General features: G+C 35.8%; 1 protein-coding gene across 11 annotated transcripts in view; it reads right to left on the reverse strand.

The window, feature by feature from the left end:
* KLF12 (KLF transcription factor 12) overlaps positions 1 to 22,615 on the reverse strand; it is a 620,046-nt gene that overhangs the window by 324,460 nt on the left and 272,971 nt on the right. Inside the window, exon 1 of one of the 11 annotated variants that reach the window (XM_054665369.2) lies at positions 16,502 to 16,628. The exons of 9 other annotated variants lie outside the window; for them this stretch is intronic. The gene's annotated coding sequence lies outside the window, so the exon portion shown is untranslated. Of the gene's footprint in view, positions 1 to 16,501; positions 16,630 to 22,615 lie in introns of those variants that run through there. One more of the 11 variants, XM_054665374.2, reaches the window with a different exon arrangement.

A 22,615-nucleotide genomic window follows, 5' to 3' on the forward strand; every position in this document is an offset into this window, starting at 1 on the left:
CCCAGATGTTTTAATGTAGGTTTTCTCAAAGACATTATGCAAGAACACCACCCTACACACATACCCCAAAAGTCCCAGGGGCCTCAGAAGTTACTGGAAAGGAACTCCCCCACCTATTTTGGTAAGACCACGAACAATAATTGCAGAGTTCAGAGGCAATAATGTTTCCTTAAATGACTATTCCCCTCCTGATGCTGGATGAGATGTGGCATGCTACGCCCTACATTCAACACCCAGCTTTTCTGTTTCCAAGTTATGGCCTAGCCATAATTTCTCTAAAATCCAGTTTTTTCACATCCACAAATGGCTTAATGCCTACTTTGCATCATTTTGTCATATTTGGAGAATCTAAAACATGTAATTTGTAGAAGGCGTTTGTAGTTATTATTTTTTCTTATTTATAAGTACTATTTTGGTTTTTAAAACACAGACCTAATCAATACTACTAGATCTTAGAAGCTGCTCGTGTCTAACAAAATCAAAAAAAGCTGCGTGAACCTCTCTGGGTAGTCTATAATCTTAAATTATGCTAATTTAAGAAAGCAGAAATTTAGTTAATAAATACAACCAGATTTCTAGAAACATGCATTAATGTCACAGTCTCCTTTTACAGAGAGGCAATAGAAGACTGGTTCATGGTTTTTCAAAGTAATATCATCCAAGTAAACTAAAACATACAAAGGAACAGATCATTCTGAAAATCCATCATCCAGCATTCCTACTTATGTAGATTTTTTGGCTTTAGGTTTAAAAATTTAATCTATTCCAGAATTAGACTTTGATTTTCAGTAACTTCTACTCTCTCCTTTTTATTGCCTCTTTAATATCAGTGATCTTATTCCCTTAATTATTGGGAAATCTATACCTTGATCCTTCACTATGAACTTTAATCATTCATCCACTGAATCAACAAATACTTAAACTCCTTCCTCCCCTTTCCAACTAAATCTCTAGTGTAGTTAAAAATAAAGGAGGACTCTAGATTTCAGAAAGCACAAGTCAGAGCAAAAAAAAAAAAAAAAAAGCCATGGAATTATGAATTGGAACAGTATAAAATTTCTGTTCACAGTACTGCAGAGGCAAAACGCTAGAACTGCTAGTGGTGACTTCACTGACCACCAGGCCCATGTGTCCACAGAGCATCTACATGTAGCTAGTGCAATTTAAGTTGTTCTACAAGTGTGCAATACAAAAATAACTTTAAAAAGTTCACTAATCATTTACTAATCATTTTCTATTGATACACATTGAAATGATAATATTTTGGATATACAGTCGGCCCTCTTTCTCTGTGGGTTCTGCATCCATGGATTCAATTAACTGCAGATCAAAAATATTCAAGAAAAAAAGAATTCCACAAAGATCCAAAAAGCAAAACTCAAATTTGCCGCAGACTAAGTACTACATTAAATCCATGTGAATGAAACGATGTGTGGGCATTGTGTTGTGAATTTTAAGTAATCTAGAGAATGTAAAGTGTATGGGAGGATACACATAGGTTATATACAAACAGTATGCCATTTTATATCAGGGATTTGAGCATCTGTGGATTCTGGCATCAGAAGAGTGTCTTTTCTCCCATGAATACCAAGGGACAAACAGTACTGGGTTAAATAAGTATTAATATATTATTTTAAATTTCAACTATGTCTTTTCACTATGGTGATTAGGAACTCTAAAATTCCTGAAACTGATTCAGTTATGTTTCTATTGAACAGTACTGGTCAAGGTTCCACATTTCAAACCCTTGTACGACACACTGGGAATTTTCCTGGCCTTTAACTGTATTTTATATAGACCTTAAAACATCCACTAAACTCCCCAAAGACATGTTTTCTTGTTTAATCTAGCATTTAATGCAACTGGATGTAAATGTATCACATGTACTGTTAATTTAGCACAATCTTCAGCCCCTTGGAGAGCTATAATTGTGCAGAATGTATTTGATGCTTCTTGGTACCTAATTTTTATCTCACCAGATTATCAACCTTTAGTTATTAGAAAATTCTACAAAGTGATCCCAAAAGTGTTGGATGTGTCTTCCAAAGCACAGTCATTCGTGCACAGCCATGTCTGAATGGAAGTGTCAAGAGCTTTCCATAATCCTCATAGACTATTAAAACGAAAAGAGTCCCAGAGGACCAGAAATATAACCCAATATCTATTCCTGAGTACACTGTTTCATGTCCTGAAGCAGGGCTGCTTTTTTAAATTGATAAAATAAAATGTCACCTATTTTATATCACATACCTGCTACACTGCTGATGGGAAATCCATCTGACAATATACATGATTAAAATGAGTACAACTAAGTATATTATGTTACAGTATCATCTGGAAACTCAGGCCAAGCCATCCTCCAAAATTCTTAAATGTCAAACCTCTGACAACATTTTCATTCATTCTGTTGTTATCTTACTGTTGCTTCTAGTTATGTTTTTCCTTAAGCATTCTTCTGAGTAAACAAACTTGCTTAGCAGTTCATAATTTTCATAACAGGTAAAAGTGTTGAAAGAAATCACTGTACACTTAAGCTATTTTGCAGTACTTCAGTTCCTTTACAACTAGCAGTACTTAAAAAACAATCACATATTATATCTAACCACTCATCATTTTTTTCATGTAGTTATACATAAAGACAGTGTTTTCAAATATATGATCTCTACTAACTATCCCTGCCTTACTTCGATAGAGCCCGTTATGGGTGAGCAAATTGCCAAACTGGACCATTTTTATGAGGAAACATAAGCAGCTAATTCAAATCTGTGACATAGAAAGAATACCCGCCTAGTAAAGAACATGTAGATTTCTTTCTTCTATGTCTGTGGAAGGCCTTTATGGCAGTCTTCAACAGCTGGGTACGAACACAAGAAAGGCCCCTCATGGGAACGGATTCCCTGAACCCCTAACCTTGGGACATCCTGGGGAATGCCAGGCTGTGCCTGAAGTTACCAAAAGGCTAACTGGGCATCTCCCAACTTTATTCCCATCATTCTCCAAGTGTCAGAGAAAATCACTATCTCAGCATACCTATAACAACCCACAGCACTTGAATTTACTTAGGCAGCTACAAGTCTAAATGCTAAAAAGAGCCAGGGTTGAGACCGAGGTGGCTAGCCAGACAGAATAAGGCTGAAAGTGGCACGGACAAGAAATGCACTCTCTGGAGAGAACCACTGCTACTCCACTCCTGACAAGTTTGCCCTACAGTTATATTCAAGTGACATGCATAATCTCTGTTTCTAAAATTTGCTAATTTTAAAATATTTCTGTATTAAACTCCTATAGTAACAACAACAACACAAAAACACCATCTACATATCAGCCAGTTCATGATATGTGTTGTACCATTCTTACCTTCAGATTCAAAATATCTAGGGGGGCAAAGAAATTCTAAACTATAAAGATCCTAGATTTATCTGGGCTCTTGCCAGGAGGAATATGAACTCACATAAAAAACATGCAGCTTCTACTGAAGCATCTATTTTACTTGTAGGGTTTTCTGATAATTTATATTAAAATGAACAGTATATTATGACTATAGTTCAAAAGTCACATAAAATAAAGCAAAAAGACTCAAATTCACTGCTTGCATTAGGCTACTTTCTTCTTTTTTTCTTTTCTTTTTTTTTTTTTTTTAAGAGATGAGGTCTCACTATGTTGCCCAGGCTAGTCTTGAACTCCTGGGCTCAAGGTATCCTCCCATTTCAGCCTTCAGAGTAGTTGGGACTACAAGCATGTGTCCCCACAGCTGGCCAACAGCAGGCTACTTTCAAACACTCACCTGGAATTATTTTCTATTTCTGAGGAAGAGTTTGAGAAATAGGCTATTGAGCATACCTTGCAGGGGGCAGGAACCTTTTAAACTAACTCTGAAAAAATAACATTTTAAAAGATTCTTCCACAATTTGGAGTTCTTGTCAGCACAAGGCCATTTGGATTGATGATTCAAATATAACTTGTACTGTGAAAACGTTCTAGAAGGGCCCTGGAACACTGTATTTCAGCAGTTCAGGCACACCAGCCCAGTGGATAGAGGACACCCCACTACCAGAATGATAGATTTGCTTATTCCATGCTAATGAAGTTTTCTTCTTCCTATGTCCTGCGTTTGTTTACTGGTAATGAATAAAACATTAAAACTGCCATTTAGAATATAAAGCACAGTAGTTCCTGCAAATGGTAAAGTTATGCTGGCTGTAGTTTAGGGTACTAAGGCTGTTATTTATAGAATAAAACCCATTATCACTACTCAAATATTGAACATGCGTAGTTTGTATTCAAAGATAAAGTTGCCACAGGGGACTATTGATATAGGAAATATGGCTGCAGAGATATGGAATGCATATTAAAATTTATATACTGAAAAGAAAGAATGTATTTAACAGGTATATTTAATATTCCAGTAGCATCGACCGCAATTGTTAAAGTTATATATGCTGACATTTCAATTATAACCTTCTATTTTCAGTGCCTTCGCAGTTCAATCCAAAAATTTTCTGCAGGCCCAAAAGTATGTACTTTCCAAGGTCTCCGTCTGTAAATGGCTTTTTTTGTTAATGTTCAGCAGATTGAAACTTTGAAAACCAAAGGCAAATTTGAATGTGTTTTTCCTCACAGGACCACCAAATTTTGAAATTAATAAGTAAGGATTTAACACAATGTTTTCCTAAGTAAAGCTGTGAGGTTAAGAGTTTGCCATGGTTAATTCAATAGCAAATGGTGAAGTCAGGAATCAAATCCAAGGATTGTGAATCCAAAGTCTGTGCTCATAACTACTACAGTTTATTACCTTTTCATGATCATAGCTGGATAGAGGCACATTTATATATAATAAATTATATACTATTAGTATACAGTAGTATATAATATAAACAGTAGATTATATACATCTAATTGTAAAACAATGCTAGAAAATGTTTACTCTTCTAATCTTTCTAGTATCCTGCAACTCTTACTATTACCATAGACTGACCCATGTCTAATTTATTGCTATCGTAATCCCTAGTAAACTTAAAAGGTGTATGTGTAATTCTTTGTGCAATTTCTGAAGTCTCCACTAGGTTATAAATTTGGTGAGCATAGGGCACCATAAGGCTCACTGAACTTTCTAAGACCTATTTTCTTCTAATATAAATGAGGAGTAATAACAGTGCCTGTATCATAAACTGGCTAAAGGAATTAAACGAAATAATGCGAGTGCTTATCACAGTGCCCAGCACATAGGAAACACTCAGTAAATGATGATTGTTATCATTGTTACTATTACTTTTATCCACCCTAGTGCGCCCATGAGTTTCACAGGGTTGGGTGCATGAGAGAATCTCAGTAAATAATAAAAAGTCTTAAAATATTCATTAATTTAAGCAACACCCCCTAGATATACTTACATACACCCTCTCTTTCCACAGGCATAGCAATCTCTCCAACATGAGTATTTGTACACTGTTCCCTCTATCTTTATAAAACACTATTACCCAACCTAATTTTAATCTGGCTAACTCCTACTCTGCCTCTAGGTTCTGACTCCCTTTCTTCCCAAGGTAGGTCTTAAACTCTGAGACTATTACGGGACTCACTTATGCTGTCATCGGACTCTCTTCTTGCCCCTAATCATCAAAGCATTTAACAACAAGCATTCTTAATATCATTGTATTTGCCTTAATACACCACCAGACTGCAAAATTCCTTAGCCAGATACTATCCTTTTATCATGGTAAAGACATTAGAGATATGGACATAAAAGATGGACATAACAGATGTTTAATAAACATTGGTTTAAAAAAAAAGAGCAAATAAATATGTCTATTGGAATAACTTTTCCATTATTCTCATCCTCCCTAGCAAATGTCTCACTGGATTTAGGCTTTGGTTCAATTTCTAAAATGAACCAAAAGGAAAATGACAGATAAGCCCATTAAAAAAGAAAAATGGACCAAAAACAAACAAAAAATTTGGATAAGTTCCTCCCAAGAGATAGCCAAATGGCCATTTACATGCGAAAGAGATTCATTAATATGAATCATTAGGAAAATGCACATTAAAACCACCAAGAGACACCAATACACAGCCATTAGAATGGCAAAAAGACAATGTGAAGAATAAAAAGAATATGGAGTATCTGGAATTCCAGATTTGGTTTGTTTGTTTTTTAAGAGACAAGGTCTTGCTCTGTCACCCAGGCTGGAGTGCAATGGCATGTGATCATAGCTCAGTGAAGCCTCAAACTCCTGGGCTCAAGCCATCCTCCCACCTCAGCCTCCTAAGTAGCTAGGACTACAGGCATGTGCCACCATGCCCAGCTAATTTTTTAAATTTTTGGTAGAGACGAGGTCTTACTCTGTTGCCCAGACTGGTCTTGACCTCCTGACCTCAAGTGTTCCTCCTGCCCTAGCCTCCCACAGTGCTGGGATTACAGGTGTAAGCCACCATGCCCTGCCTCTCATGTAGCATTGACAAATGTCTAAATGACACAGTTACTTATGCAAACTGTTCGGCAGTGTCTACTAAGATGAAAATATACTCCTTAAGACTCAGCAATTCTACTTTTAGAAACATGCCCTACACTTTTTTGTGTACATGGTGCACCAAAAGGCACTTCTAGAAAATTCACAGTGCAGATTCCCAACTGCTGTAAACTGGAAACAATCCAAATGTCTATCATCAGTAAAATGGATGAATAAATCTGTGGAAGCTTTTTGATAAACTCATAATGGAATATTATACATCAATTTTAAAATTCATATGGACCCCCAAAATAATGTTGAGCAGAAAAGGCCGGACTCAAAACAGCACATGTACTCGTGGCATTCAGGGACAGTCGTCTATAGTGATAGGAGACAGCACAGTAGTTGACACTTGTGCAAGAGGCTGCTGGTAATGTTTTATGACTATCTGGATAAATACTGTGTGTATATCTTCATTTTGTGGGAACTCATCCATTTGTACATTTGTAATATATGCACTTCCTTGAGTGAACTACACTTTGATCAAAAAGTGAACTAAAAATGAGTGAATAAATAAGTGCCCTCAACCTAAAAAAACAAAAAAAAGTCAACACATAAGGTAGTTATGTGAATATGTTATGTGAACTTATAAGTTATGTGAATTATCTCACAAAAACTTTATGAAGTCTGAAATCCTCAGAACCAGACAAGTCATTTGATTCTATTTGAGATCTTATCTTAATCATATATCTAACTCTTCTGTTCATTGGGAAATTCTATTTTCATCTAGTTGCTGAATACAGACTACATATATACAGGATTAACATTGCCATAAAAAGCTATAGTATGTTGGTACCAACTTTATCAAAAGAGGCCCTCCTTCCCGTCCCCCCACCCCCGCAAAAAAAAACCTTTTTAAGTGATGGTACACAGCAATAACAGGATCATTATCTTTTTCGTTACAAATAGAAGAATACGAAGGAAAGATTTTCCTGAGATAAGTTGGCGACTGTCAAAAAAGACAGAAATGATACACACACATCTATACATGTATATGTATAATAATATTTATACATATATCTAAAGCAAACGGTCTGAGTTGAAAGAAATTGGCCAAGCTGCAGTGAAAGGCACAGAGAAGCAGGGGCCCTGGCATATCAATGATTGTCTACCCTCCAGGGATGAACTAAAGAAAGGGGAAGAAAGCATTAGAGCAGACAGTTCCAGAGCTGTCACCAAGGAGCACTGTCATCTCTGCTAGGCTGGGAGGGTACACAGGGCATGAGATTATTCAGTGGTGCACGCCAGCTCCACTCTACCTTCCTCAATAATATCACGGAAGAATGTGATAAATTAGGATTGGAACAACCAAGGCCAGGAGAAAACTTTTGAAAATTCTTATAATTACTGCTTTTTTTTTTTTTTACTTAAAAAAATATACACACGATTCAGCCATAATAAAGAGGGAAATCCTGCCATTTGTGACAACACAGATGAATCTGTGTGACATTATTCTAAGTGAAATAAGCCAGGCACAGAAAGGCAAATACTGCATGATCTCACTCATATGTGGAATCTTAAAAAGTCGATTTCATTAGAAGTAGAGAGGAGAATGGTGGTTACCAGAAGCTGGAGTAGTTGGGGAGATGTTGGTCAAAGAATACATATTTGCAGTTAGACAGGAGAAATACATTCAAGACATCTATTGCACAGCATACTGACTTTAATTATTGATATACTGTATTCTTGAAAAATACTAAGTGACATTAAAGTGTTCTCTCCAAAAAACAGTTAACTATGTGAGGTAACGCATTTGTTAATTAGCTAGATTTAACCATTCTATGGTGTATATGTACTTCAAAACATCATGTTGTAAATAATACATACAATTTTATATCAGTTAAAAAAATAAACTTGAAAAATATATACATATATAGGTAACATCTTCAATAAATGAAACTTCAATGGTATTTTACCAATTTAAATTAGTAATAATGTTTCTGCACAATGAATTATTCACTAAGGGGGTGCTCACTACTGTTGAAAAAGTATACAAAATAAATCTATATATATATAATTTCCACAAGGCAAATTAACCTTTGGAAATGGGCCACTGTTCAGATCATTCGCAAATGTAGTTTTTACCGAACATTTCTGTCTCAATGGAAATGGTGTTTCACTCCATAACGTTCAAATATTTAGGTATCATCCTAGCCTTATCATAGATGATTCAGCAAGGCCTATTACACTGAAAAGAATCCATGTTTTATCTTTTACTGATGAAAACAATCGATATCAGGCATGCTTTATTCAGCTAACAGGAATTACAAAAAACTGTGTAAGTATTTTTTTAAAGCTTGGAGGGGAAAAAATTTGTTTTAATTTATAATAACATATTAGAGGTCTACATTTCTGGATCAAGGGTCTTCAAATGGGGACTCACAATTGAGGCAAACTAAGTCTTATTTTAGGAACATTTACTTACATATACATATGTAAATAAATCAAAATGTTAACTTATTATGTTTTAAATACAAATATGCAGAAATTAGGATTGGTCTTGTCTACTGAAGTTCAAGTTTTTAAGTGGTTTTACCAAAGAGGATTAACACTCAAACTTTCATTACAAAACTATATCTCTACTCCCATACTATCAACTATCCATATGAAAACTTCAAACTGAAAAGAGTTTAAGTAATTGAATGTAATTCCATTTCACTGTAACTCTCTTTGGATAAGCATATTCATTATAAATCAATACAAAATTATAGAATTATCACAGAGAAAGCAGTTTCCATTTATGCTGTTCATGCTGAAAATCAGATTTCTCTGTCAAGAAGCTTACTCATAATAGGTCTTTTTAACTTACAAGTCCCTTGCAACAAAAACTCTAACATCGTATGTTTAAATAAAAGTAGGTAGCAGATCAATATAATGTTACATCTCTTCTAATTAGATTAAAATACAGTTTCTCCTTTTCCTGGAAACATCTTTTTCTTGTGGAAAATGCTCCCAATTTTAACGTTTTTAAGATAATAAAAATGTACTCCTTTATTTCCTCAGCAAAAGCAAAATAAATTGTGCAGACCCCAAACTGCATTGAAGCCCCCTGGTCTTTTCTTTCAGGAACCTCTGTAACAGTAACATAAACTCAAGTCCATGGTCCCCGTGATCACATGCTCTCATCGCTCAGGGTCATGGCCTGGACATTAAATATAAGTGTCAGGCAGTCATAAAATCTTAACAATTTCAAAATCTTTAGGGATCAAATATAAAATGACATTATGTTGTGAGGGGACTGAAATCCCATGGCCTGTGGCCATGTCTTAAAGGTGCTTGACAAGCTGGGAAAGAAAAGAAGAAAAACCCAGTCTGCCTTAAAACGAGATCATTCCTACATGGAATTTGGTTATAAAAAAGACTTTACATGTCTCATATTTATATTCACTAACGTATCTTTTCATGCAATATATACTTCAAAAAGCAATTTCAGAAATTGTTTAATAACATTTGGGTTTTTTTCCAATTACACAATGCTCGTAAATGAAAGCAACTCCCATATAACCAAAGCATCTTAGAAAAAGCACGCAGTCCATGCCAAGGATAGAATCAAGCTCTCTCAACTCTACTCAGCCTATCACAGCTGTGCTGAAGAAAGAAAACGGTACCCTAATCACTACAGGGCAAACCCTACAAAGATGGCAGCAACACATTAATGATGCCTAACACATCTCACTCAAGGTCTTAGCACGAATAGGAAGCTTGACAAAAGGCAATGATTTAGAATGCACTCTAATTTTTAAGGAAGTCAGTGTTATAGCCAGGATCAGGAAAAATGAACCCAAGACACATGTTTTCTGAGATTTACAATCAGGCAGAAATAGAGAAGGGCAAGGAAATAATTGTTTAGACTTTTCCATAAAAATATGGAATGGAAGGCTGGGCGCAGTGGCTCACGTCTGCAATCCCAGCATTTTGGGAGGCCGAGGCGGGCGGATCACGAGGTCAGGAGATCGAGACCGTTCTGGCTAACACAGTGAAACCCCGTCTCTACTAAAAATACAAAAAAATTAGCCGGGCATGATGGCGTGCCCCTGTAGTCCCAGCTACTCGGGAGGCTGAGGCAGGAGAATGGCGTGAACCCGGGAGGCGGAGCTTGCAGTGAGCGATGATCGAGCCACTGCACTCCAGCCTGGGCGACAGAGCCAGACTCCGTCTCAAAAAAAAAAAGAAAAAGATGGAATGGGAAGGAGACACTACTGCTGACCACTTCATTCACAATTCTGAAAAAAGGACTGACAAGTCTCATGGTTTTCCATTACCATCAAGATCCAGACCCCTCGACGTCTGCTACTACACAGCTGTGCCAAAAGCAAATTCTATCTTGGAGAAAAGGTGGTTTCATGTAAAGACGGTGAAAAGGTGGTTTCACCTAAAGACCATGCCAAGAAAAAGGAGATGTCGAAAGAAAAGAAAAAAGCATTTTGAATTAAACCAAAAAGAATGATTGGTGTCATGAGAAAAATCAGTTTGATGTGTTATTAATAAGTTCATAAAACTGCTACTCACATCAGGAATGATCAGGCATTTGACTCAATAGCATTACTCACACTTTTCTCATCAAGAAAAAAAAAAAAGATGCCTTACTATAATAAATCCTATTTCATTAATTCTATGTTAGTCTAGGGCAGTAAGGGTCCTGGAAGTTGACAGTTGATTGTAATTCCATGTTTTTGAGAAACTTTCAGTAGAAGAGGCTACAAATAGGACATGATGTTCGTTTGTGATGCAGGGGATTCTGTAAAATAACTGCTGTGGAAGGGGGAACAGGGAAAAGTTTGGCAGCATAGCATAATAGATCCAGAGGAGGGTTGCATCTGGCTAGTACAGGCATGGGAGAGCTGACTGCACACATCTCTTTACAACCCCATGACTACACTTCAGTAGCTTGAAATCCATCATAGTCTGTGTATTTACATCAAGGAAGTCAGCAAATGCTACAAATAAGGGCCTTTTATTCAGTAAGTCGCTTGCCAGTATGCCACTGGTTAGTTCCAAAGGACAAATCTCACTGATAGTCTCCTATCAAGAAAATAGAAGTGCTATAATCTACCTCAAAGGATTGATATGCAAATTAAATAAAGCAAGAGTGCTTATCAGTAGATACACAAGAACTTCGGATAGCAATGACTATGAGCACTTTTAAGAACTGCCATCAAGCATAGATCTCAGAACCAATCTTAAAGAATTTCACCAATGATGAGGTCTCCCTAATGTGGTCTCAAAACATAGTGATGGTCATCAGGAGGGTAGTAAAGCATGTGGACAAAGCAAGGAAATGAGTGCAGGATGAAGGTGGCTTTCATTCCAAGTCATCTACATGCAAAAGACCTGCTTTAAATCTGATCTTTTTGTGTCTTAGATATTCTAAATATACTGTCATTATGAAGGAAATGGCAACAATACTAGATATTAGTCACTAGTACAGCATCAGAGGTATTAACAACATATCTCTTAGTCAATAACACCATAGGCACAACCCAAATGACAAGTCTACAAAGTACAAGGCAGACTGCAAGATAGAGAAATAGGAGCTTCTTGGAAATAATCAAATACGGGGGCAACATTCACTGCAAACAGAATTTCAGAAAAAAACATAATTATACAGACATTTTTATGTCCTGCACAAAAATTATCTGTACTTACGTCTATATACACACATTAAGTCCCCTCTGTACAGGCACAATGGATTATACACAACTGAAACAGCCACCAGTGGCCACAGTCTCCCACTTCTGCCACATGGCATTTTTCAAATTTTTTCCTCTCACTGGGTATCCCCTCACATCTATACTTTTGCAACCCTACACTTTCATTCTCATTTCCTTCATGTGGGCCCAAGACAGGTTTTCCCACAGAACATGCAATGGTGCAGAAAATAGGAGGGAAAAGGGTAAATCCAAAAAAAAAAAAATTGACCCCCTCTCACCCCACCTGCAGCCACCTGCACCCACCTGCAGTGACCACTCCAATCCCCCCAACATATAACTCATTGGCCGCCCCCTTTGAAGATGTCTGGGAAGGCCTTGAATTATGAAAAAGAAAGAACACAGTACAGAAGAAGATATTTTGTCATGCTGAGATCTCATCCATCCATCCACTGTGGAAAAAAAAAAAAAATCACCGGGAGCTTCAAAACTCTCTTTGACCTAACTCTCTGCATCCCTAACCAAATGGCAGGCTGCATCCCTAACCTCTGGTGTTGGGGCTCACGCATCAGTAAGTTTCAGAAGCCAACAAGCTGATTCTAATGTGCACCTGGCTAGTTCTTACTCTTCTCTCTGCACTAGTGATTCTCTGCTCTAGCTGCATATACCAAGATTCCCTTGGGAAGGTTTAAAACATACAGATGCCCAGGCCCTACCCTTAACCCACCAGATTAGAACCTCTGGGGATGGGATCCTAGTATGGAATAGCTTTCCCATAAAATGCCAAACTGAAGTGATGGTTGAAAATGAATGTTCTTCACCTACAGATGTTTGGTTTTGTTTTTGAGAATTTTAGAGAACGTTAAAAATTACTTACATGTTTGCTAAAAAACAGACTTACAGGGGAGAAACTCAGAGACTGTGTTCTTCTCTACTTATTGGCAGGTGTATTAGTTTCCTAGGGCTGCAGTAAAGAAGTAGCACATGCCAGGTGGCTTTTAAGAACAGAAATCTACTCTCTCACAGTTATGGAGGCTGAAATTCCAAAATCAAGTTGTTGGTAGGGCCACGTTCTCTCTGAAGCCTGTAGAGCAGAATCTGTTCCATGCCTTTCTCTGAGTTTCTGGTGTTTCCAATAATCGCTGGTATTCCTTGGCCTGTAAATATATCACTCCAATCTCTGCCTCTGTGACATGGTGCTCTCCCTATGTGTGTGTCTTCTTAGAAGGACACAGCCATATTGGATTAAAGGCCACTCTACTCTAGGATGACCTCATCTTAATTCATTACATTGGCAACAACTCTAATTCCAAATGAGATCACATTCTGAGGTCCCAAAAAGGACATGAATTTTGTGGGGACACTAACCCAGGAACTAACTAGCAGGAAAGGGGGCTGATAGCTACTATGGCCAGAGCATCAGCTGTTCATTGTGGAGAGGTAGCAGATTAAGCAAGTTTCTGGTGATCTTGAAGAAAAGGGGCATGTGAAATACAGCTAGGGTTAAGACAGTTCCTAAGAGATCAAAGTGCAAAGAGATTCCAACCCCTAACAGTTTTATCACCACCAGTGCACTGGAGCCCCACTGCAACTCCTAGCCTCTGAAATATCAAGTTGTGTATGGCCTATAACTTTCAAATCCATATTTATACTGTCAGAGCTACAGCAATGCCCCTAAAAATTCATACGAAAACTCAAAACATTTTCCAATAGATACACTGTCATATGCAGGGTTATCACATAATGGCAGTACCATATTCTAATTTGGGGGATACTGTAGAAGAAATAAGCTTTGTGGAATTAACCACACCTCACAGACAGATACATAATCATCAACTATATTTCAGGAGAAAATACATTCTCAATTCCAACTTCATGTTCTAACAGATATCCAACAAAATACTAAATTATCCATGGCTTACCAGCTTAGTTGCCCATCTAATGGTTTATGTATTTGATTGTACTCACTATATAGTTAGTACAGAACATTTGTTTCCAATTTAAAAAATGAGTATATGCATCACTCTGTCATGCTCAAGAACTTATATTTGATACACTAAGAGCCCTTAACAGTAACAGCAGCAATCAGCTGGACCACTGCCGAGAGAGGGCAGGCATGCACACACAATGAACACATGGAGTGAAAATATTTTTCACCAAAATAGTAATTCCATAGGTACAAATTAGTTAGGCCCCTGATATTTGTGTCTTCTTCAGCTTCAAGTATCCTATAAAATAATTGACAATATTAACGAGTCTGTATTATTCATTTAAATATTACTTTAAGAGAGATAGGCAACATCATTTGTGGAAGCCACATTTTGTTTCTATATATGCAAATGCACTTGAGGGGGAAAAAGTCTCTCTAAAACATAGGAAATTAGGAGAAACTCCAAGTAATCTAACAGATTTTCACTTATTTCAGCTTTAATATACTTCAAATATTTGATACTCTACAGAAACCACCCACCTCTTCCCTGACACTTTTCAAACTTTAACAACCCACTGTTTTCCTAACTATGTTAAGTTCTCAACATAAATAAGCCAATGGAATCTCCCTTTATAACCAGCTCAGAGAGAAAAAAAATCTCTTCTATTTACTAAGCTGACAGGTACTTTGATCTCTTACAGACTCATTCAGGTAACAATGTACATATGACAGAGTTTAAAGAAAGCAAACTCCTTTGGAAATTTAAAGTGTCTTAGAAGTCATGAACAAATGCAAATAAACTGAAAATGCAAAGGGGCTGTATCTCTATCACTTGCCTTTGCTTACTTTGTTTGACAGCTATGTTTCAAAGTGCAAGCAAGGAAATAAATCCTTCAATTTGGCTGTGATACTTGGAAAGAAGCTTAAAGCAGTTTGATAACAGCAGTAAGATTAAACCATAATTCTACAAAAAAAAAAAAATCCAAAAGGTGGCAAAAGGAAGTGCCTTTATGCAAATGTCATTGCTTCCCAACTACTTCTATTTTCTAAGGGAAGAAGTCTCTGTTGCTAATCGACTCATGAAGTGTCTGAATATATCTGATGCTCACTACTGCTATAGCTTCAAGGTCATTTTAAGGTTCTTAGTTTCGCTACAAGTGGGTTGTGAACATTAGTGAGTTACACATGTTGGACACTTTGGTTTGTTCAGAGTTAAAAAAAAAAAAAAAGAAAATCAGTGAGTAGTCTAAACAGATGCAAGAGTTCTGGCACTCCACTGCATAGGACATAATCATCATTTACTAACATATACTGAGGTAAGAAAGGTACCCAAGGGAATTTAGAACTGTCCAGGTTTATATACTGCCTTTTTATAAACAGCCACTGTCGTAAATATAATGTAGATTATATTGATGAATAAAGTAAATGAAACACATTTGACTGACTGGATGACATTACCAAATGACTGCAGATATAGCTAAATGATGAGCCCAGGTAGATACGAAGGCATCTTAACTTCCTCCGACTTGACAACTGTCAGATAACCACCTCTCTAGAGTCCCCATAACAGGCTGAAAACATTATTTGGTAAAATGCAAACAATTAAATAATTTGGATTTGCTAAGATTTCTCTAGTGAAACAGTTGAGTTTTGGGTACCCTAACTCACAAACTTGACATTATTAATCATCATAATTTATGCCAATTATGGATACAATGTGAAATGTCAATTTCATATTTTTATTATAAAGATCGATTGCACATGGATTGCAAATTCATTACATGAAAAAATTAACTCAAGATTTTGGGAAAAAAAAAAAAAAACCTTTACCTTGGAGGAAAACTGGGTTCAAAAACTTAGCAATACTTCAAGTACCAAAATACATGTGTAGAAAAATAAAGAGGGATGGAAGAGGAAAAAAATCAGTTATTTCATTTCCAAAAAAGTGAAATATCTGCAAATCAACCTCTTTTTAGTTGCATGCTTCTCTAATAGAACTGTATGTAATTCCTTTATGTAAAGCCAAACTTATATAGTGAAAAAACATCACCTTGTATTATACATTTAAAAATGGTTAAAATAAAATTTTAAGTTGTATTTCACAATTTAAAAAGAAAATTAAAATAGTGATATTTAAGGTTCTTCTATTACAAAATAAGGAAGGAACAGTTTTCATCTTTGTAAGTTACATATGCATGCACATATTTCCATGTTAGATACAGTTACATGACAATATATAATGTTTTAAAAAGGGTTAAAATAGTACATTTCTGTTACATGTATTTTACTATAATTAAAAACAACAAATACCTGATTTGGATTCAAATATCAGTATCATTCACCTTGATTTCTATCCAGGGTAATCTGAAAAACATCGATTCTAACCTTCTGTAATTTGTGTTCTAGAATCTACTTACATCAATCTTTAAATTTTTTGACCACTCTACCTCAGACCCACAGGAGACCAAAAGGTAGGAAAAAGATTCCAGGGCCCCATTTGTGCTTCAAGTCGATCAGCTAGTCCCACGGTGAAGTCAGGTGCCCTGATACAGCTTTTCAGGTCTTTTCCTGTGTGAATCACCACCTAGAAAAGTCAGGGGCCTGCCTTTGGTTTCTAACAGGAAATGGTGCCACTGAAGTGCAAATTCACACGGTGGGGAAGCTGCAGGGCTGGAGCAACAGCAGAGCAGAAAGAGCCAGCAAGTTACACAGTGTTTCTCTTAAAAATAGAGTAGAATAAAGAAGCAGAATAGAAAAGAACAATGGGAAAGAGATGCAGAATTAGTTTGACCTAAAATACGAATCAACTGCTTATCAATAAGCCTTAAAAAACAACCTACCTTACAGCTTGCCTGAGAATTTGTGAAGAAATACGAAGGCAATGAGAACTCAAAGTGTAAAGCTACTTCTTTCATATCTCCATGTCTTCTTCTCTAATGGTCTTCTTTTCTCTGTAGTTCTCACACTTCCCCCTCTCCCTTTTTTCATCATCTAATTCTACAGCTCAAAGAAATCCCCCCACTTCGCAATGTCTGTTCATTCAACATGCATACATTTTGTCTTGGGAGCGGGGGGAGAGGGGTAGGTATGAGTGGCATATATAATTGTTTTTAAAATACTAGGGTCTGTTCTATAAATGAAGCAAAAGCAAGCTAAGGAGGAAGACAGAGTATAGTCAGCTTTAATAGTAAAACTCAATTAGGCTTTAACAGTAAAACTGAAGATAAAGATTCCACTAAGGCTATTTATAAATACCCATACCCTTAAAACCAAAAACAGTGGTTTCTAATTCTACATGTAGTGACTTGGGCTTCAGATACTTAAGAGTTTAAAGTAGATGGCATATTAAGAAATCAGCAATTGAATCTACAAGATGGAAATACATTTTAAAGTTTTTTGGCCTCTTTTTTCTTTTTTACTTCAAAAACTTTAAAATTTTCCCATAAGAGTTTCAATTGTGACCATACACATTCTTCACATAAAAAGTCAACAAGGTGCATTAAAGAGTCTTTTTAATTTAGTTTCAACAACGTGTGCTTTATTATAACTGTACTACCAATTCCAAATTATTTCATCACATGATTACCCACTTTAATCCAAAACAGTATGTCAACAATTATTTCTGTCCCTTGTAAAGAAAGAAGAAGAAAAAAATGAGATATCACTTAACATTGATTGAATTTCAGGCCAATTTAATAGCCATTATATCCATTGCTAGAAAGTGGCAGGAAGGACCTTATTTATAGGTTGCCTCTGGCAATACCAACTATCAGAACTCCTTTGAAAGGCACTTTCCTTTCAAGAGTCAAAAGCACGTTGATAGTCTTTGACCCAGTGATAACATTCCTAGATTAATCCTACAACAACAAAAAAAGGAAAAACTGTAAGTATAAAAAGTGCATGGAAACACGATTTATAATCTAAAAACTGGAAATAATTTATTACGAGGAAATAGCTGATTTAATTATGGTTGAAAACTGTGATGGACTAGCATGCTGCTATTATAAACTACATTTAAGAAAAATGGAAAAAAGAGCTTATTTTGCAATATTAAGTTAAAATGACCTGCGTATGCAGAATAATTAGTAAAGTATACAAAAACTTCTATCAAGTAAATGTGGTGGTTTCACTAGAAATATTTATCTTAATTTGTATTACCGTCATAATTTCATAACGTTTTTCTAAGTACTTATAGCTACAATATATATACATATTTTATAGTCCCTAATATTTTTAAACATTAAAATAGATTCCAAATGGCAATATTTATTGAAAGACTATAAGGATTAGTAAGGTCATATCTAGAAGTTCTTTTACTATGATAAATATAAGAAACATGGCTCTTATGTGGAAAATGCTTCAAGTTTTAAAATATTTACATGAGTAAGATTTTACAATGCATCTAGGTGCAGCAGAGAGTTACAATGTGTAAGAGAAGGAAGACAAGGGAATCACATCATTTTATAAGTTTAAATTAATATAAGAAAAAGAGAAAGAATTTTCAATTTTTTATAAAGGGGCATACCTTATATGATCAATTAAAAAGATCTAGAGAAATAGCAGTAAAAACATATGATATTAAAAAAGGTTTGCAGTTATCACTATTAATAGTTAATATTTACCATTGAGTACTAACTTCCAGATGCCCTGCCAGATAGTTTACATAGTTCCCTTTTACATAATTCTCAGTACCACATTACCAAGTAGGTAATTTTGGTAACCGTATTTTATAAATGAGGAAAGTGAATCTCAAGTCAAAAACATAACTTGCCCAAAAGATTACATGGAGGATATCTAATCAATAATAAACAGTGGGACTAAGACCAACCAAGTACTGATCCTCTATTGCCTACCATTCCCAAATACCAGTCTTTAAAAAGAAAGGGATTTATAAATCATATAAAACCAGCACTTTTATTTCTATTTCTTCATATAAATGTTCTAGATCTGCTTTTCCTCAGTTGTTTTTTTATCTGTTGTTGAAATGCAGGATTTGTTAAAGTATATGTCAAGAAAATTTCACCATGATTGGTCAACTACTTAGTTTTCAACGTTTCCCATTAAATGTTTCCAAGTAAATTAAAATTTTAACTTTAAGATCATAAAATTGGTACAGGCATGTTATCTGGTCATATTTCTATTTAAGTCAGACTTAACTACACCAGGAATAATTTGGTAGAATATACTGGATCACATAAATCTTTACGGTTCTCTGTAGTGTTTAAGTAACCAGTGATTTCTAAGGTAAGTATTTAGGAACCCTATTAACGGGTTTAGGCATCCAGAGTACCTAGTATCACTCTTACAGTTTGTTTCCAGGCATTTCTCAACAAGTCTCATTCTATACATCAGGATAAGTCTGGCCCCTAGAAAGGACCTTGCTTTCTAGCATAAATAACACCTAAGGACCTCCTAGGCAGTTAGCTCCCTTCCTAAATCAAATGTTTGGTTCCCTATGAGTTAAGTTTCATAACTTAATCTCCTAAGAACACTGCTTATCAAATCTTACCTCTGACCTATAGTTAAGTGCATATCCAGAGCCAGGCACAAGGAAGCTGAAGTGAAAAAGTATGGAAAGGAAGGAGAGTTGAGGCCACAGGAAGAGCCTGATTCACTCCACAGATGCCTCTAAATTACTTAAAGTTCTGTATTTTCTTATAAGTATATATGAATTTCCTCCATAAAACTCCACAGTAGATCATTTTATAGCACATTAAAAAATTTTTAAGTGACTATTTGTCTTGAATTATCTGAGAACACTGATAGCCAAATATAAAAGTCAAAATGTCCTTAGAGATTTGAACCTCCAGGCTAAAATAAAAGTCATGGATAGGAATGGAGTGGGAGCATATTTTGTTTTAGCCAGTATGGTAGCCAGGACTCACTAGAAGAAAACAAATGAGAAGATTACCAAAAATAGAGCCCACTGACAATAGAGAGACTACCTCTTTCGGACAAAGCAAAGAACAGTCAGGAAAGAAGCTGTTAGAGAAGAGCAGAGCGGGAGCACACACTCTGCCCAATGTTACACGTTATTGCCTCTCTTTTCCTATTCCTGATTCAGACTCTGTGTCTATTACTGCCAATATATGGTCATTAGACATCAACTTCTTTCATTAGAAAAGAGGATATTTCACCCTACCTTAAGATGGGCCTTAATTAAATTTCTAAATACCTAGATGAAGATGTCTGAACACCTCTACTGTTTCAGAAAAAAACCTTCCTGTCCTTTCCTCGCACACTCTCTCTCATTTTGGCCCCCATCCAAGAGAAAATAATTATATGGTACAGATAATATTTAAGCCAATTAGTATCACTTCTTAGAAGCCTATAGCAAACAATAAAGGATGCATTTATATGTTAATACAAGCCACAAAAGTAGCATTCTGCCATGTTCCTATTTCATTTCAGGGTGACATTTAAGATAGCATCTTACTTCACAAGATTTAGCTCATTACAATCACAAATTTTGACTCTTGATGTACCACCTTGACATGAGGAAACTGTCAAGGTAAAGATCTTGACTAATATCAGAGGTAGAAACAAGTGGTTAAACTAAGACTCAAGCTATAATTTCTCTAATCCTAAACTTCATTTTGAACGGCTGCACTATACTGAAGATTATTAAAGTCTACTTCCTACTCTTTATAATATCTACAAGGCACTATATATTTTTAAAATACAAATATGCACAAGGCACTGTGCTATATCTCGAACTACAAAGATTATATAAACAGTCCAAGACTCAGTGGATTCACAGACTCAGCCATTTGCTATTTCTTCTAGATGGAAACCTTCCTTGGACCATCAAAGCCCATCTTTTTGCTCTTTGGAAATTTGGAAATTCTCCATAATGTCTTCCTTGACTAAGTCTCCTCTAGCAATACTATTGACTTTATATGTGATTTAAAATTCATTCATGCAATTTCTTGTGATTGGATGGCTTCATAAATTAGATTTACACTCAACAAACAGACTGTGTCTTCTGCTTTGTTCTGAATTACCAGTTCTACCAACAATATGCTATATGTTGAGTGAAGCAGATAAAATCAGTTTGATAAGGGGGCAATCTCAGGTACATAGAACTAGATAAATCTTAACTCTAGGTTTATGAGAAATTATCATCATGTCTCTTTTATTTTATTTAGAGGAGGTGTATGTTACTGGTAATAACTTAACTCTTTGGTAGGGCACTACTTCAAATTTTAAAAAGATGTGATTTAAATCATTACTATTAAAGAGATGTAATCTTGTACCAAACCAGACTTTTTTTATATGTACCGTTAACATACCGCCTTCTTCCATCTACAAGGAGTACATTATAAAACAACTCAAATAACTAAAATAGTTAATATCATGATAGATATTCCATGTTGCATAGATTAAAAGATAAAGTTACTTGAAAGATTAAATTAACTTATGATTTAGTGTTCCACGTGATTCTTTTCCAACAAATACAAATCTGAAAAAAAAGTGTGCTTCTCAATTTTCATTCAGTTATAAATATGTATTTCAAAGATGCAATAGGCTACTCTAAATGTCCGGCTAAGCAACTAATTAGGTCTTCATCTTCCTCTCTCTATTAATTATTTTAGGTAAATAGGAATAATCTCATTTGGGAATTATTATAAGAGAAATTCCTTCACTGAGGTGGGAAGCTAGGCTACACCATGTCCAAAGCACCACCCAAGGCAGAGTTTCTTAATTAAGGACTCTGTTCACAAGCGTACAGAGGCCTCCTCACACTAATCAAGTTCATCATTTTTCACGTAAAAATCCATGGAATGTTGTTGGTGCACTATAAAAATACAGTTTGGAAAGTGAAAATAAAACCTACGATATGTAGTAGGAGCTTCCAAATCTGTTAGGCACAGACTTGATCATAGGACTCTCCTTAACATTTCTAACAGAAACTGAAGAAGAACTTGTAGTAAACCAATATAATAACTAAGCCTTGTGGAAGGCCTTCAAATACTTTCTTATATGTATCTAGATAATTGCATCTAGATACATTTATGTACCCGCATAAATGCTTCACAGTGGAAGCTCTCCATAGTCTGGTCTCACTTTACTTTAATTCCTATGTCTTCAGGAAAACCAGCCAAAACCTTACTGAACTGTACATTTCCAAGCTGCTCATTCTTGTATCTGCTACTTGCTCAGGCTATTTTGCCTACAGAACGTGTTCTACTTTCAGTCACTACCTACCCAGCGTTCAGTGTCAACTCAACGCTTGCTTTCTCCATGTATCTTCTCTATGACACATGAGTATTATTCAACCTTACCCATCTTATATACAACCCCATTCTCATGACCCAGGCCTCTCTCTATATTTTCATCTGAACTTTGTAATTTACCACCTGATCATATAACTATCTTAAATACAGATTACCTCTTCCTGAAGTTTTGTATCTACAACTACAGCATTAATTCTACATCTTATACTTCTTCTTTGCTGCTGGCAATGCTTGGTATTCAGTAAATACTTGATGGCTGACCAATAAAAAGAAAATCACCTCTATACTAATATT

Source organism: Pan troglodytes, chromosome 14 (assembly GCF_028858775.2).
Source record: "Pan troglodytes isolate AG18354 chromosome 14, NHGRI_mPanTro3-v2.0_pri, whole genome shotgun sequence".
NCBI classification, from domain to species: Eukaryota; Metazoa; Chordata; class Mammalia; order Primates; family Hominidae; genus Pan; species Pan troglodytes.